This window comes from Ceratosolen solmsi, unplaced genomic scaffold, assembly GCF_000503995.2.
Source record: "Ceratosolen solmsi marchali unplaced genomic scaffold, CerSol_1.0 scaffold30, whole genome shotgun sequence".
In the NCBI taxonomy this organism is placed as follows: Eukaryota; Metazoa; Arthropoda; class Insecta; order Hymenoptera; family Agaonidae; genus Ceratosolen; species Ceratosolen solmsi.
In genome coordinates, this window is record NW_011948421.1 from 2,846,204 (window position 1) to 2,863,171 (window position 16,968).

Sequence of the window (16,968 nt, forward strand, 5' to 3'; positions counted from 1 at the left end):
CCGCCCGGGCGCCGACTGCAGCTCCAGCCCGCCGTTGCTCAAGGTACGGGGGACGGGATGTCGCCCATTAGGCCAGAGCCCCACATCCGCTCGGCCCTCCTCGGGCTACGAGCACCGTGAGCCGAGCGGACTAGTCCGTGCTTTTCCCGGAAATAACGCGTTCTCGTTGCCACTGGCGAGTCTGATTAAACGACCGTCTTCAACAAAGTGCTAAATTACGGCCGCTCATAAGCGCTTATTCAATTAGCCGACAGGCAACTCGCGTCAGGAACTTGCGATGCCCCAGCCCCACTTTGCTTCTTATTCGTCATTTTCATCCTCATCGTCATCGTCGTCGTCGTCGTCGTCGTCGTCGTCGTCGTCGTCGTCGTCGTCGTCGTCGTCGTCGTCGTCGTTGTCATTGTCATCGTCGTAATTCTTGTCATTATCACCAACATCATCATCTTCACTACTACCATCACCATCATCATCTTTCCTTCTTCTTCTTCTTCCTCTTCTTCTGCATTTTTTCTTCTTGTTATTCCACCTCTTCTTCTCATCTCTATTACAATCAATTAAATCCTTGCAAAAGTTATACAAAATTTTTTTCCCTTTTCCCTTCGCTATTGCCATTTGTCTGTCCGAACACGTGCAACTCGTTAACGGTACGGCTGCCAAATTATCTTGCTTCCAATGGTGTTTTCTCGCGTCAAATTCATGTTTTATTCTTGTTCCCTCTCGATATGTTTTCGTGCTTCGTAACTATTAATTAAATTGATTGGCGCATTTCATCAAGACTTGTTTCTACGGTATTCCGCAGTTTTAACTCCAATCAAACATTGCCATTTTTCACAACTTATCCACGTTAAAAATATTTCTCGTTACACGGCATACACTATTTTAATCTAATTTGGCTCATTAGATTTTGCATACGTATGATCGAGGCATTCGTGTACCAATATAGCAATGAACATTTTGCTCGACTTAAATTACGTCAAAGTCCATAATCAAACATTCACTATTTAGAATATTAATGACACGTACGTAATGTTATATTGATTATTGACAAATTTGTCTTCTAGTCACATTTTTATATTTTACTATTTATTTTAACATTACAGATTAAACTTATTTTGTTTATTATTCGATTCTGTTTCTATTATAATATGGCTATATAAATAAATATATATATATATATATATATATATATATATATATATATATATGTATATATCCAATGATACAAAATATAATTAAACGCGCGCGAATACATAAGTAAAATCAAATAAGCAAATAAACAACCAAAACGAAATAACAAATTATGTATTTATAATTTTGTAAATATTTTTAAAAAATCCATGTCTTACGGACGAGGTCATAAATTTAATTTTGTGCAAATATTTATTTTAAATTATTACGATCGATTGATATATAATAAAATTAATTGATTTAAAATAAATGTAAGATTAATTTTAAATGAATAAATTAATAAATATTGATAATTTGTAAATTAAAATGATAAATTTATAATTAATTTAAAAGATGTGACGTTGAACCATGTGTACTTATTACAGTGCTTATTAGTAGAAAATTGTATTAATTTGAACAATAATAAACCTTATTTATCAACTGTATCAACTGATAATAATAAATATTATATAGTTATCAAAGTATATGAAATATAAATTAAAGCATGTATTAAAAAAAAATATATGTTTCATTTTATTATTTGACTAATGTCGAATTCAGAACACACAATTCAATAAAGTTAATTAGTATGCATATAGCATGATCTTTATGAGCAATGTAAATTTTTCTTGCATATATCATAATATTCACAGAGGAATGCAAATTGCAAACCACATCGGGTCAATTATTCGTATTTATTACGATTTAATTCGTGATAAAATACTGCCACTTAAAGTAATAATTTTAACTCTTTAATTTCGGTATTATATTTTGTTAGTTTGACTAAATATAGGTTTTTTTCTCTTTTCACGTTCATAAATATTTTCACTAAGTACTAATATAAAATATATATATATGTTTTTTTTTTTATAGAAATTAATAAATGTATCTTTCAAATCTTTAAATTTTAACTACAAAGTTAATAAACAATTCAGTGCGTATATTATTATTGAACTCGTGTTGAATTTCTTAAAGTAGAATTCCACTCTGACAATTATTGGAATTGAATTACTCTATTAAGAGTGGATTTCAACTCGATGGTTAATTAAGTTGATCCGAAATCTAAGTACTTTGTAAACTGACCTCTTTCTATTATAATATACATGCTAGCGCTAATGCATAAAGAAACAATTGTACATTCCGACAATGATTTACCTTGCCTTTAAAATTGCCAAATTTGAAGATACTAATTATACATATAAAGAAATACAATTGTATAAACAAAAATGATATGATGATAAGTCTGCGTGTTTACTCTCTTTACGAGGTTGCTCTAATTGAAAATGAAATCAATTAGAGTGGAATTCCACTCTAAGTGGCGAAATACTTATGGTTACAAATGAGACACTATTCTATGAAATTTGGCCTATTAATTATTTAACATGAATTAATATTCACCATATTTATTAAGGTTCATAAAATTTTTAATTTAATTTAATATAAATTTACACTCATTAGAATATATTGAAATATTATATTGAAATAGTAGGATTGCGCCTTTTTTTTATTTGTTAGATGCTTACTTCTATTCAATTCAAGAGGACCGATGTACATAGAATATAAATCATTAGCGATAATTACGTTAAAAATTAAATTTACATAAAATACATTTAATTTATGTTTAATTGGCAAAATTATTTCACTGTTCAACATATTTTTCCATGAATTTACATTAATACAAGCAATTGAATGCTTAAAGTATAACTATTGGCTTTATGAAATTTAAGTTTTATGATTTAAATAAAACCGTTGATTAGTATTTAGTAACAGTAGCTTGACACAAACTTCGAAAAATAATTCTTTGATAATAAACACGTTAGGTGTTTGTGCGTGAGCGCGCGCGCGCCCGCGTTGTTTCGCTCGCACGTATATATAAATTCAATATATATTGATAGATAATTAGTATAAAAATTAATTAGTTTACAATTATAATAGTTATTAATGATATTTACATAATTTTTAAGGTGGTTGGAAACAAACTTATTGTTCATAAATTAACATCGAATCAAAGACTCAAATGGATTCCTTCTTAATATAATAAACTTAAGAGCTGCACAATTTTCAATTAATAGTTTTTAGTATTAATGCTATTGGCGTTTTAATGTGAAACTATCATTAATTAATTAATAATATAAGTGTTGGATTTCAAGATTGATCATTCATTAATCAAAATATTAAATTTCGATTACTTTAACATATATATTATTACTCAAAATTTAAGAAGTCTCAAAATTTAAAACCTATGAGAAATTATTATGTAGAACGTGAATTTATAGTTTTAAATTAAGAATGTGTTTAAGTAGAGTAAAATTTGTACAAATTAATAATATTACTTAGTTAAAACGATTGATTTTTTATCAAATTTGATAACGAAAAAATTTTAATAAAGATAAAAATCTTTATTATAATTTCATTGCTATATATTTTATCTTCATAAATAAGCGATTGAAATGTGATTATTAAAACAGTTGTAACTGTTTAAAGAAAATTCAACTATTAAACACGCATAATAACTATGATTGATTAAGTAATTAAATTAAATATATATTTTACTTATAACAGATAACAGATAACGTTTTCAATCTAATCATTATAATTGAAAGTAAGTTTTATTTACATTTATTATATCAATACGTATTTATCCGATATGTTGAACTTTCTCGATATTATCGAATATGAACAATATGTAAGCTATAAATATTTTATTTTATATGTATACATATTAATAAATGTGCATATAAAGTTCAACGCAACACATATTTACCCAAAGTTTAATGAATTTACATTTTCTATTGATTTTTTATATACGCAATATCTTTAGCATTGGGACTATAAGTTACATTTACTTAGGGATATGTAAACTTATATGTTTAAATTGAAAATAGATACTTATAATTTATCGAAACATAAACGCATGTTTTCAACAACATTTATATAAACATCATTTACATGCTGCGTAGATAAAAAATTAAATCCAATTTTCGTGGATCTCGCGTAAACTTTTTTAAATCTGCCAATTCCTACTAATTTGCTATCAGAATACGATTACAAACAAAAGCGTATTATCGCGTTTATAAATGTGAAAATGCCTGTTAAAATGTGCGTGAGTGTGCTCGTGTATAAGCTCATGACGTCTACTCCATAATTCGCTCCTCTACACCCGTAGCCGCATTAATAGTAAAACGCATTGTACGTGTATTCACGTACACAGGCCACCACGTATCGCACTAACGCACTTCAACTCACTTATAAAGTGTCAATTATCACGTTAAATGCAATGAATGCTATCCATAGCACTGCTCATCTACGGAGTATTTTTGACTTTCACTGTGCCATTAAGCCATTGTGGCACTAATGCACCCGCAGTAAGCCCTTAGTGAACATATTCCTTTAAGAATATCCTACGTGTGAGGAGGAAATTTCTTCAGATTCTCAATCTTTAATCGTGCTAGAGTATCCATCGTGCGTGTGCTTTGAGGAGCATCTATCTGCTCTATGAGTGTGGGTGTAAAATTGGCCTATGTAATTGGCTAAGTCTTTGAGGAGATGCGTCCAATGCGCAATTCATTCATTACGTAACGTTTCACACCGACTTTCATGTTGCTAGGGATATGTCTGCAAGGTGTTGTGTCGCAAGGTGTCAAATTGAAGAATTCAAGTGAGCCTTAACTCCTCTGTCATCTAAATTTTCTCGATATCTTACGTGCATTTCTACACTACAAATTGTTTCATTTATGATTTTATCATAATAAATGGACAAGCGGCACTATAAATTTATCCAGTTCTGAATCACAATGATTATAAATTTACGTATTAACATGCTCTTTATACATTTTTTTACATCAATAATAATAATAATAATAATAATAATAATAATAACAACAACAACAACAACAACAACAACAACAACAACAACAACAACAACAACAACAACAACAACAACAACAACAACAACAACAACAACAACAACAACAACAACAATAACAATAATAATAATAATAATAATAATAATAATAATAATAATAATAGTATAATTTTCTTTATAAATTGCTACACTACAGTACTAAATAGCTTTAATTGGTATGGTATTGGTAAGAAAGCAACTAAAGCAGTCAATTTCAATGTATTTTCATAAATAGCAAATACAAATGGTTTATTAGCTTATTGTGGCTGAAGTAATTATGAGAGATAAAAGCGTTGAAAATTATCTACTTCTTAATATTGTTAAATAAATTTAAGCCATGCACAAGCATCAATTTAAATCTTATATTTACATTTTTCATCAACCAATATTTTCGTTTTTTTCTTTTTTTCTTTTTATATTAATACTTTACACTGATTTACACTTAATTAAAATGATTATAAGGTAGACTGAATTTCAGTTCTTAAGACAATTATATTCATTTAATAGCATACTAATGAAACTAATATTTTAAATAATCATTCTATCAAATATTTTGTCATGAATATTTTATGTTTCTAATGCAGTTTAATTTACATTCCTCCTCCTCCTCCCACCACCCCCACCCCCCATCCGCCACCAATGTAAAAAATATTTATAGCATAAATTTGAAAACAAACCAATTAAGTACGTACTAATACAAAGCATATTTGTATACAAACATAGTTGGTATTGCCGCCCAGAAGCGGCCCAACTGAACATCACAGCTAGAATTTTCATAGAACATCTTCAACTATGTAACTTATTTGACCTAAATTCGAAGAATTTCTTAGATTCCCAACAAAGTTGATTTCTCAGTGAAAATTAGTTTACTTATTATTTAAGCAGAAGTGAGCTCGTTAAGTTCTTTGAGTACGACTGTTTACATTATTTTCATTACAAACATTATCTTAATAATAATATTCAATTATTAAAATGACTAAATCAAGCGTAAACAAAGTAAGCAATAGATAATTAAAGAGTTTTTACAAATATGAATTTCTGTGAAATTCGCATGTTTTTTAAACGATATATTCATATTATGTTTATGTTTAAGATTATCAACCCTCAATGCCACTAGATAGATTTATATCGAAAAATCTAAAAGACTTGCATATGAATATTTACTACTTCATATGACGCGAAACATATTAAAAAGCAAAATACCAAAGTTGTTAAACCATGTTAAAAAATAGCATATTTAACGAGCAGAAGCAATGTAATTAAATCGAATCTCCAAATTACAAAGCATTGCGAATTTCAGTATTATCAACGAAAAGTAAATCAGAGAAAATCGACATGAAAGTGAGATCAATGAGAACTTTTTTTTTTCTTCTTTTTTTTTCAGTCTCCTACAAAAGTATTCGCTTCTAGCAGCGTTAAAGCATTGCTAAGCGCATCAGCTTTCCCGATATAATTCGCCGTCCATTCTCTGTCTCTACACTCTGCGCGATGCTAACTCTGCATTAACTTTATAAAACACGATTAAAAAGTTCAAAATAATTTTTACATTTTCATAAAGTAAGGTTTCATTTGTAAATATAGATGCTTCTAGGCATTTTTAGTTTCAGCCCGTATCTCCGTTTTGATTGTTATAACTTATAATTATTTTAACATTGCCATGGGAAGTGATGTTTATGTATCACCAAAACATAACAAATACCAGATTCACTAACATTATATTTTCATATATTTCTTTAACAGATGAAACAATAAACGATAAATAATAGAAAAAGTTGCTTTAACCTTTGCGTTATTAATTAACAGTAATAAATTTTAAGATAAGGGACATTCAGCACCCATTGCCTATTTAAAATGAAATTGAACGTACTTTTTGTATCAACTTTCGTTATATTAATTCATTATGATTTGTCAATTCTTTATTATTAATTATTACATTTATGAATAATTTTATTGTTTTTAATTGTTGAAATTGTTGCGAATGTGAGTAAAATTTAATAATTTAATTTATTATTATGATAATTCTAAACTTATTAATTATTATATCGATTTGTATGACTAGAAACATTATGAAATCATAAATGTCATGTAAAGTTAGCACATTAATTGCATAATTATCTAATTAAATCTAATAACCAAAAACTAATATCATATCTAGATATTTTTGTATAAATTTCGATTATATTCGTTCACTAAATTTATTCAATTAAAATTCATACTTGTTGTAAAAATTTGAACTATTATATTTTGTTAATTTACATAATGTATAAGAGTTTTTACAGTGCATATTTTATAATATTGTTTACTGTATTTATATAAGAATTGTTTCTTTCAATGTAATTAAAATGAGATGCTCATGGATATTAACATTTCTTAAAATATAGAAAATATATTTTTTTATTAATGTATTAATGTATTTATGGCCATGTCTATCAGCAGTTATTTATTCAAATAATAATAATTTCAAGCAATTCTTATCATACATTTATATAGACTTTTCATTTTTTTTTTTAAATATATAAAGTAATATATTAATAACATTTTTGTTGGGATTTTCAATTTCGTAAAATTCAAGTATAATGAATAGTCACCCATGAATTATTACAATCGTACAAAAAATATGATTATGACATATATATATATATATATATATATATATATATATATATATATATATATATATATAATAGTATCTAATTGTATCATTAATGAACGTTCAAATAATATTTATTTTGAAATCAGTATATACTTGCTTTTTCCCATTAAATAACGAATATACTTTGAGAAATAAATAAAAGTTATCATCCAAAGTAAATAATCTAATCATAAACCAGAATATATATGTGTGTATATACATATATATTGAAGGAAATTTCAATATAAATTAACAGGAATAAAATATCGCAATGTCATTTAATTTTCCAATAATTATTGGTTTTTCAGCAATTAATCGATATTTTGATTATTCCATAAATTCTCTTTGTTGCCTTAGAAGTTGTATTTTTTATGAAAAAAATTCTGTAGCCATGTAAAGTAGTTTTTTTCTACAACATTACTGTAATCATAACTTTATCGTTGACAAGGCTTTGTTTGGCTTTTGCTAATATAGGGAATTAGCGTATTGTCGGAACCTCAATCATGCACTCATGATCTACTCAGCCAGTTTTATCTTTTGTTTCCCTTGTAATCCAATTTCATTCGCGATAATCTTCAATATTGATACAAATATATATAATAAAACTTGATTCTTGTGTTCCATTCTCTTTTGCTCTCTCTCTCTCTCTCTCTCTCTCTCTCTCCCTCTCTTCTATCTTAAATAAATCTCTCACATCGCACATTTTTTAATACACTTAATACTAAATTTCATTACTCTAATTTTATGACTATAAGTGCATTGCTAAACAATCAATCTTTTATTTATAAGTTTTAATAGATAGTGAGTAAACTTTGTATTAAATGCTGTATGTATGTGATAATAACTACTTGTTTGCTTACTTAACTACATTTATAGTAGTATGATAACTACTTATACTTGTTATATAAAATAAATATTAATAAGAGTCAATAATAGTAATATCTAGTTGTTAATAATTATACACTAGTTACACTGATTTCTGATTCATTTGGTAAACGTAATATAAATTTACATAAAACGTAATAATAATAAGCAAATATTAGGCATTAGCCAAACATTCCTTGAATACTCTATTCTGATTTTCAAATAAAATAATTACAATACATTATTAATACTAAATATAAATTTAGTATAAAGTATATTATTAGAATATAACTAAAAATATAACATAAATTTCCATGAAAATATGTTCTTATATTTTAATTAAACTTTTCAGTTCATAACATTAAATATTTTTGCCAGATATGAAATTTTTATTAATACACGACAATGTTCAATAATTTTTCCACTTCTAAGTAGAAAAAAAAAAATATACAAAATACAATCATTTAAAATACTTCAAATCCAGTTTCATATTAGTCAATTAGTAGCATTTTTTATTAATACAGATACTTGCTTACATCCGTTAACAACTTTCGTAATCATATAAAAACGTAATTATATAAAAAGTTTCTCGATTGCATATCAATTTACCAACTGATATTTCGAATTGAACTAGATTTAAGACAATATGGTAATAATATCGATACTTATCCATTAGCTATTACATTTTAAATATTATTAGATGAAAAAAAATTTTTTTTTAAGGAAATTTCATAAATTTTTAGTGATAAGTTTTGGATTAGCTTCACTAACACTATTAATCATTTCATTTTCCTTTATCACGTATGCAGGTTTAAATAAATGAGCCTATTTCTAGTAATTTAATGACAAAAGTATCGTTGAGCTTTAGCCAAGTTTCAAACAAGTGTTTCATAGAAAACAGTATTTATAAGATATAATAAAAATCTTTGACTAAAGTTCGCTTTTCCTTTCTATTGTCTCCGTATAATTTCAATTCTCAAATAGATAACATCAATATTATTAAAGCCATTATTATCATTGCGTATATGCATGTAGTGTAATGGATAATTTATAATGAAAAAGTATGATGTGTAGCTGTGTTGTTACTGTGTCTTGGCTTGTATTTTTATACTTATTTAATCATATATATGAAAACTATTAGACACTTGTTAAAAAAAAAAAAGAAAAACTATATGTATCGATAATGATGAACATGACAATAGATAATGTTCCAAATGTTAAATAAAATATTACGAAAGAAATATACTTGATTGTTCTAAGAATGTAAAATATGCTGAATAAATGTGATAAATATTACTTTGCAGTCGTATATGTAAATTAATGGTATATAATTTTTTTTTTCTTTTTTTTCTTTTTCTTTCTTATATAATTACATTTTATGCCCTGTTACTATATGAGCGTCAATTGAATTAGAAATTGAAGCAAACATTTTGGTATTTCATGATAAATTTAGAAGAGTGGATGTCTTTGTTTTATCCACGCACAGACTACTTAGTTGTTCATTGTTTAAATTGGTTGGAGGTCATAATAGAGGCAACGCGTAAAGGAAGAGTGTATACAAATGAACTATTTACGTAATTAAAGTTCATTGTGTATATAACGCATTTAATTTTGGCACAATAGAATTTGAATTGAAATTTCGTGTGAAGAACAATCAATTTATGAAAAATCAAAGCAGACAAACTCAACGCTTTGTCCTTTGATTAATAGTGATAGTGAAAGATTGAAAATTTTATTCACCCTTCTGTATAGAAAGTAGTAAGCTTTTCTTTTTCATATAAATCGATGCGATAATACTTTTTATATATAAATAGTTTTTATATAAAAATACTTTTTATAAGTTATAGACGTAAACGGGTTTTAACGAATGAATTGTGTATCAGCTTGTAGCGGTAAATCAATTAATTAAAAAAAATTTATGAGTTTGATTGAATAACTTGCGTAATGATGATTAGCAAAGTATATCGCAAATTATAATTTTATTGAGATTATCCTCATTAAGTATAATGATATCATGAAGATATCATGATACACAAACGCGCGCACACACATACAGAGAGAGATAGATAGATAGATAGAGAGAGAGAGAGAGAGATATGTTTAACTCGCAGTTTCTATCAAAATATAGATTTAGTATTATTGTTTTCATGAGTTTATTATCCGTTAATTCATTTATTCATTCGTTCTTTCTTTCTTCACTCTTATCCTCTTATTTTCCCGATAAGAATAGTTTAATAAATGCCAAAGCGAAGAGCTTCTACATTTCTAAGATGTCTGTTAGATATAGTGTATGGAGGCGGCATCGGACATTGTAGTAAAGTAGAAAAGTAAAGAGGCGGAAAGAAAATGGGATGGAAGTGAATTTTGATTATTGTAGTGTGGTTAGAGAAAGAGCTCACCTAATAAAAGTAAGTATACAAGAGAAGAATCGCAGCGTCGGGTAGTGCACACAAGGCAGTTTGAAAAGTGATAAAAGTGGGAAAGGAGATCAGGGAAGCAAAGAGAAGGTTAATACAGAAATGTTGCTTCGTGTGTATACACTTGAGGTCAATAAAAATACGATTTTCAGAGGGTAGGGCAAGATATATACCAGCGTCAGTATCGCGGGCGCGGCTATGGAAGCGAGAAAGAGGGAGAGGAGTATTTTTCACTTCTTCTCCGGAAGTCTCTCTCTCTCTCTCTCTCTCTCTCTCTCTCTCTCTCTATCTATCTATCTATCTCTCTCTGTATGTGTGTGCGCGCGTTTGTGTATCATGATATCTTCATCTTGTTCTTCTTTTTCTTCTTCTTCTTCTTCTTCTTCTTCTTCTTCTTATTCCAAGACACGCCTTCATCCTGCCTTGGCCCCGGCGCGTACCGTGATCGCGGGGAGGCTGCTGGTTGGAGGATCGGACGTTCCTTAAACGTATATCCCCGGCGCTTCCTCGCGTCGCCGCTGCTGTTTTACGCTTTTCGACTTCTTCGAGATTTATCCCCGGCGCTTCCTCGCTAAATCGCCTTCCGGGCGAAATTTACGGCCGGGCGATAATGCGAGGGGCCCCGCATTAATTCTCCTACCCCCCAGGATGCACCTACCATTTTGCTCTCGCGTGCTCTCGCTGAATGGCGATATCCCGATACACCGCCAACAGGGAGAAGTGAATTTCAGGGACGACGGCGTGCCGATCGTCCGGGTAAAATGAAACGAACCTCTTCACCTCCGCTCTCTCCCATCCCTCATGATTTTCGATTACGTCCCATTATAAAGCACTTTTAACTCGGCTTTTACTTACCCGTATATCCCTACCCTCGCTTTTCACTTGATCTTACGGAGCTATTGTTGCTCACAGTTATTATGACGTTACACTAATGCAACTACGACGGAGCTACGAAGCTATTGTTTTGTAATCCGAGTCGATGGCATAGCAATTCTTCTTATAAGCTTCTTCTCGCGTTTCGGGACGCAGCCGAAAGTCAACCAACAGATAGTCAGGCCTTCTTAGCTTTCTCTCCGTACTCTCTATTCTTGCTAATTAATTATGAAATTTACAGCTACTCAAATTCATGTTTTCACTTTGGTTTCATACTCTCCACTTCATAAAGACAATAATAAATTCCTTCATTGTCGTTTAGCGCTTTATTTGCTAACATATCTTTTATAGTACCCGATATTCGGTTCGTTTCTCTTTCCAACGCAATATCATTTCAAATAACATAAGGAAATAAATTTAAAGACACAATTGTAACGCGATAATTAAACCCATTGATGTAATTGACTGTAATCATAATGAATTTCTGCTAAGCTTGTGAAATTCCGTTTACACGATTTATATATATATATATATAGACTAACAACTATATAGCGTGCTAATTATAATTTAGACAAAATATTTGATATTTTGTATAACCTTTTACCGTTATTTGATTTATATTAAGGAATTTCCATGCCAAAGCAGCGTGTTTCGTTCGTCAAATTAATTGTAATGAATAAACAACTTTTCCGAAAGTTGTTCAGTTATTCATTGGCTTATGAAAAAAAAAAAAAATTTTTCTTAAATGTGGATGATTTTTCTGGAATTGGTCACGTTCTATTAATGCCTTAACAGTTTAACAGATAATTTCGAATATTATTCTATGACAAAGCAAGCGCTCGAAGCTCTATTTTTTATACGTATCAATAATAATTTTTGAGTTCCCGTAAAATCTAATACAAATATTTATAACAAGTATCTCGATTGTATTGTAATCTTTTATAAAATAAAAATACCAAATTGATTTATGACGTTAATTATCGTTGTTTAACGATAATCAAAAAAATCAATTTGTCTCAATTATTAAAAGTTTAAAATTCATTCTTATTCTCAGCACAATTTCTTTATAGAAAATAAAAAATTAAATAATATTATCTTATTTTTTTAAATTGAAAATATCACATCGTTTAATTCAATAGCCTATTATAAAAATAAATTATATTAAGTGCAATAATAAATTAAAGACACTTGAAAAGGGGGACGATGTAGTTGCCGAAAGGTTGTGCAATAATACCAATTGACTGGTCAAATTAATCGAAAAAGTTATCCCATTAAATCATATGATATATGATTTATATTTATATATATATAAATATTTATGTACGTATTTATGTATGTACATCTTGTACGTGTAGGCGTGGGTGTAGGCGTGCGTGTTGGCGTGCGTGTTGGCGTGCGTGTTGGCGTGCGTGTAGGCGTGCGTGTAGGCGTGCGTATATTGGTATTAGCAAAGCTGAATTCATATGTTTGAAGTGGAGTATTGGTTGTGAAAAATAAAAAATTCCAATAGTGTAGTTTTAGAACGTGGTTGCTTTTTGACAGATGGGCTCGTAAGATCGAGTCGAGGAGCTCGGCTATTAAGATTAGATAGATAGCGTCTGATATTAATCGACCTACTATTAGAATATTTTTACCCCCCCCCCCCCCCCCCCCCCCCCCCCCCCCCCCCCCCCCCCCCCCCGAGAGTATTGGCAACGGGAAGGTTGGTGGGGAGGGTGACGGGGCTGGCTTATCGGGAGCAATTGTCGCACCAGCGAATGAAACACGAAGGTGAGCTCGATATCGGTGAGGAGCGGCCGATCGCTCGGCGCTCCCGATCCGGTTAAGCGAGTTGCGCGGGGCGGCGGCGTCTCGCCGAGCCCAGGAATCAATAGGATACTCCCCTGCCTCGGCCCTGGCAATTGAGCTCGTTGAGAATCGGTTGGCCCGGAGTAGCCACGCGGTTACGTATGTCGCGCGCGCGCGCGCACGCTCCGATGGGAATTGACGCAGCGCGCACCGCCGCGCATGAGCCGCGCCAAACAAACTCATCCGCGTAATTGGCAAATTGGCAGATTAATTCAATCAATGCCGGCCCGGCCGCGCATGATCCCGCATCGAAGAAAGTACGGGCGCGCCTCGAAGCAGCGCGCCTACATTGTTTCCTAGTGGCGATTGCCGGCGATTACGCCTGTCCGGCCATTCGCTCGTTATCGCCGCGCTCGCGCAATCCAGAGGATTCGATATCTGGCGAATCCGGCTGTACGATAATCATCGGGGATTCCGAGCGACAAGCTAATTATTCCCTTATCGATTTAACCGCGTCTCCGACGCAATGCTAATGATCTTTTCAAACAATTTTGCAGCTTCGCACCGCCCGAATTCAATTGCCGACATTCAGCTTGGGAGAAGTCATTTCGTTCGTGATTGCTAATAATGTTTATTACGAAGGGAGTCATTCCGTAGCTGGTTTCTTATCTCGCGTGTAACTGTCTGCTCCCTCCACTATTCTATCAATTTGGAATTTTATGAGGAGCTATCCAACTTGGCTACTCTCGCTATCGACTATTTTCTACGTTCAATTGATTAAAGATTGGAGAGTGTCGGGGGATTAATGCGCTATCAGTGACATCACCGACATTTCTCGCCTAATGCTCGTTTTTCATGTTGTCACGTATATCAAAGGTCGTCCTATCCGTCCCTTCGTCCGGCTTGTCGATGCTATCTTTTAAATTAAGAATTCACATTTATTGTCGCAATGGCGACAAATGCTTTGAGAATTAGTGGACCGTGAAAAATAAAGAAAATCTTCAATGTTTGAGGATGCGATCTCTTGTATAAGAAATACGCTCTATTCGTATGATATTTCATATATAGATAAATGCAATGAGATAAATGTGCAATGAGAGCGCGTATGTCGAGCATCTATTGATTAAAAAGGAAAAAAACAAAAAACAAAAAAACAAAAAAAAAAAAAAAAAAGAAACAAAAATTCTTTAAGCGTAATATACTCCGTTTAATTTAATATGAGCCGTTAGCTTAGAAAAATTACATACACGTATATTTATTTAATAGGCGTAGTTAATTAGTTTACGATACCCATTCGTTTTTACTATAACGTATATTTATTTCATCAGAAGAGAATTTGCATTTGCCAATGTGGTTATCATAGCGAAGGAAGGTCCAATTCAATTGACAAAATCATACATGAAGTAGGCTCCAATAATCATATCTCTGACTACATGAAACAACGTCCACTTCATTTATACGAACGAAGCGCGCGTTAGAAAGACGCCGTAAACAATTCGTTATGCCTGTTTTGGCACTTATTACAAAATAATCACATGATTTACTTAGTATTTGAAATTAGGGGAAACTTGTTATATTTGCTTACTAGAGAATTTAACATACTACTGCATATTATTTAATATTAGTATAAATGTAAATAATAATATTACAATCGACAGCCAGTTTATCGTCACGTACAGCTTTAATAATATTAAATAATATTAAAGTATTTAAAAAATCACTATCTAATGTATACGTTCTATTGTTAAAATTAAAATAGAAATGTTTCGTATATGATTTTTAATTGATAATCAAAGGAAATTGTATCTGTAATCGCATTGGCCAAAGTCATTCTCTTATAATTTTTAATCAAGCAAGATCGTTGAATTAAAAGAAACTACTGTTCGCTATATCTCTCAATTTAAAATTTATAAGCTTTAATTTTATCAGGAAGTTTTAACAATAGTTAAATTAATTAATCTTTCATGCATATTTACTGACCAGTAGAGATAAAATTTAATTTACATCGATCACTTTAGCTATCAAAAAATTTCATCACACCACATATGTATTTTATAAAATTTTCTTATTTATTTTTTAATAAATAAATTTATTTATTTGTTTATTATTTATCATTATTATTTATTATTCATTTATTGTTTATTTATTATTGTTTTTCTTTTTTCTTTTTTTTTTTATGCATAAATTATTTAATCGATATGAAATATGGAAAACGATTTTAAATATTTAACAGTTTGTCGCTACTTTATTTGAATTAGGTTAAGTTGAACGGAAAGTAATTGGTTATCGAGAAAAGCTGCTCAAATTTCAACAGGGGCTCATGCTATGTTATTATTTAATCAGCTTCAATAGCTATTTTCCCATCATTATTTACGGCTAGACATCATTTTTTATTCTATTTATAATTTCTTTTTCCCCTATTGAATAGCATTGTAAATTTCAATAAATTTCACGTTAAAATTACACTCGGATGCTGGTTAGACATTTTTCTTTGTAAATTCTTTTTTATACTAAATACAGTATTATGAAAAATTATGAATTAGCAATTTTGGAAATAGATATTTGAAAAAAAAAAAAAAAAAAAAATTTGTTACCTAGAGTATCAGATTTATTTTTAAGAATTTTTTATAAAATTTCAGCTCCTATGGAATTCAGTATAATTTAATAAGAAACCGTGCAAGTTGTTTATAAGCTTCAACTGATGATGAAATATCATTAAACTATTTATTTAACTTATAATGATTGAAAAGGCAATTGTTGCATTATATAGTAAATAAATAAAGAGAACGAATCGAATTTATCGCCAATAAAAAGATTAAACGAGAAATTAAGGAAGTTAGAATTACGCACCCTATAGGCATTCGTATGTTTATAAACTGCATTGGTTTTTATAAATTAATTGCTTTGATGGAATATTTCATTAATATCGCAATCATCAAAGAAGCGAACGAACAAAATTATTTAGAATATTCATCACTAGTAATAAGTGCTTAAGACAATAAAACAATAAAATACACATTTCCTATTTCTAACTATTACATTTCATGATTTTATTCACTATATGATTATTATTATCTGGATAAATGACGATTCTAGCTGAGAATTTGAAAATGATGACGAGTAATTATATGTTAAGTAAATAGATAAGTAAATGTTATTGATTAATAGGAATGTGCAAGATTTTCGACTAGCATATTCCAAATATCAGTAATCACTTAGTAAAATAACAACAATATTCTTGTTAGGTTTTAGACGCCATTGTTTAGAGCCATTGTCAGTGTCCGAGATTTTATATCTAATAATTAGTTAATAAAATATGTTAT

The 16,968-nt window shown here is 30.1% G+C and overlaps 1 protein-coding gene across 1 annotated transcript in view; it reads left to right on the forward strand.

Moving 5' to 3' along the window:
* The first annotated feature begins 6 nt into the window (after positions 1-6).
* The window catches only part of Drgx (Dorsal root ganglia homeobox), a 51,746-nt gene continuing 34,784 nt past the window's right edge, over positions 7-16,968 (forward strand). Inside the window, exon 1 of the mRNA XM_011498894.1 lies at positions 7-43. The gene's annotated coding sequence lies outside the window, so the exon portion shown is untranslated. The remainder of the gene's footprint in view (positions 44-16,968) is intronic.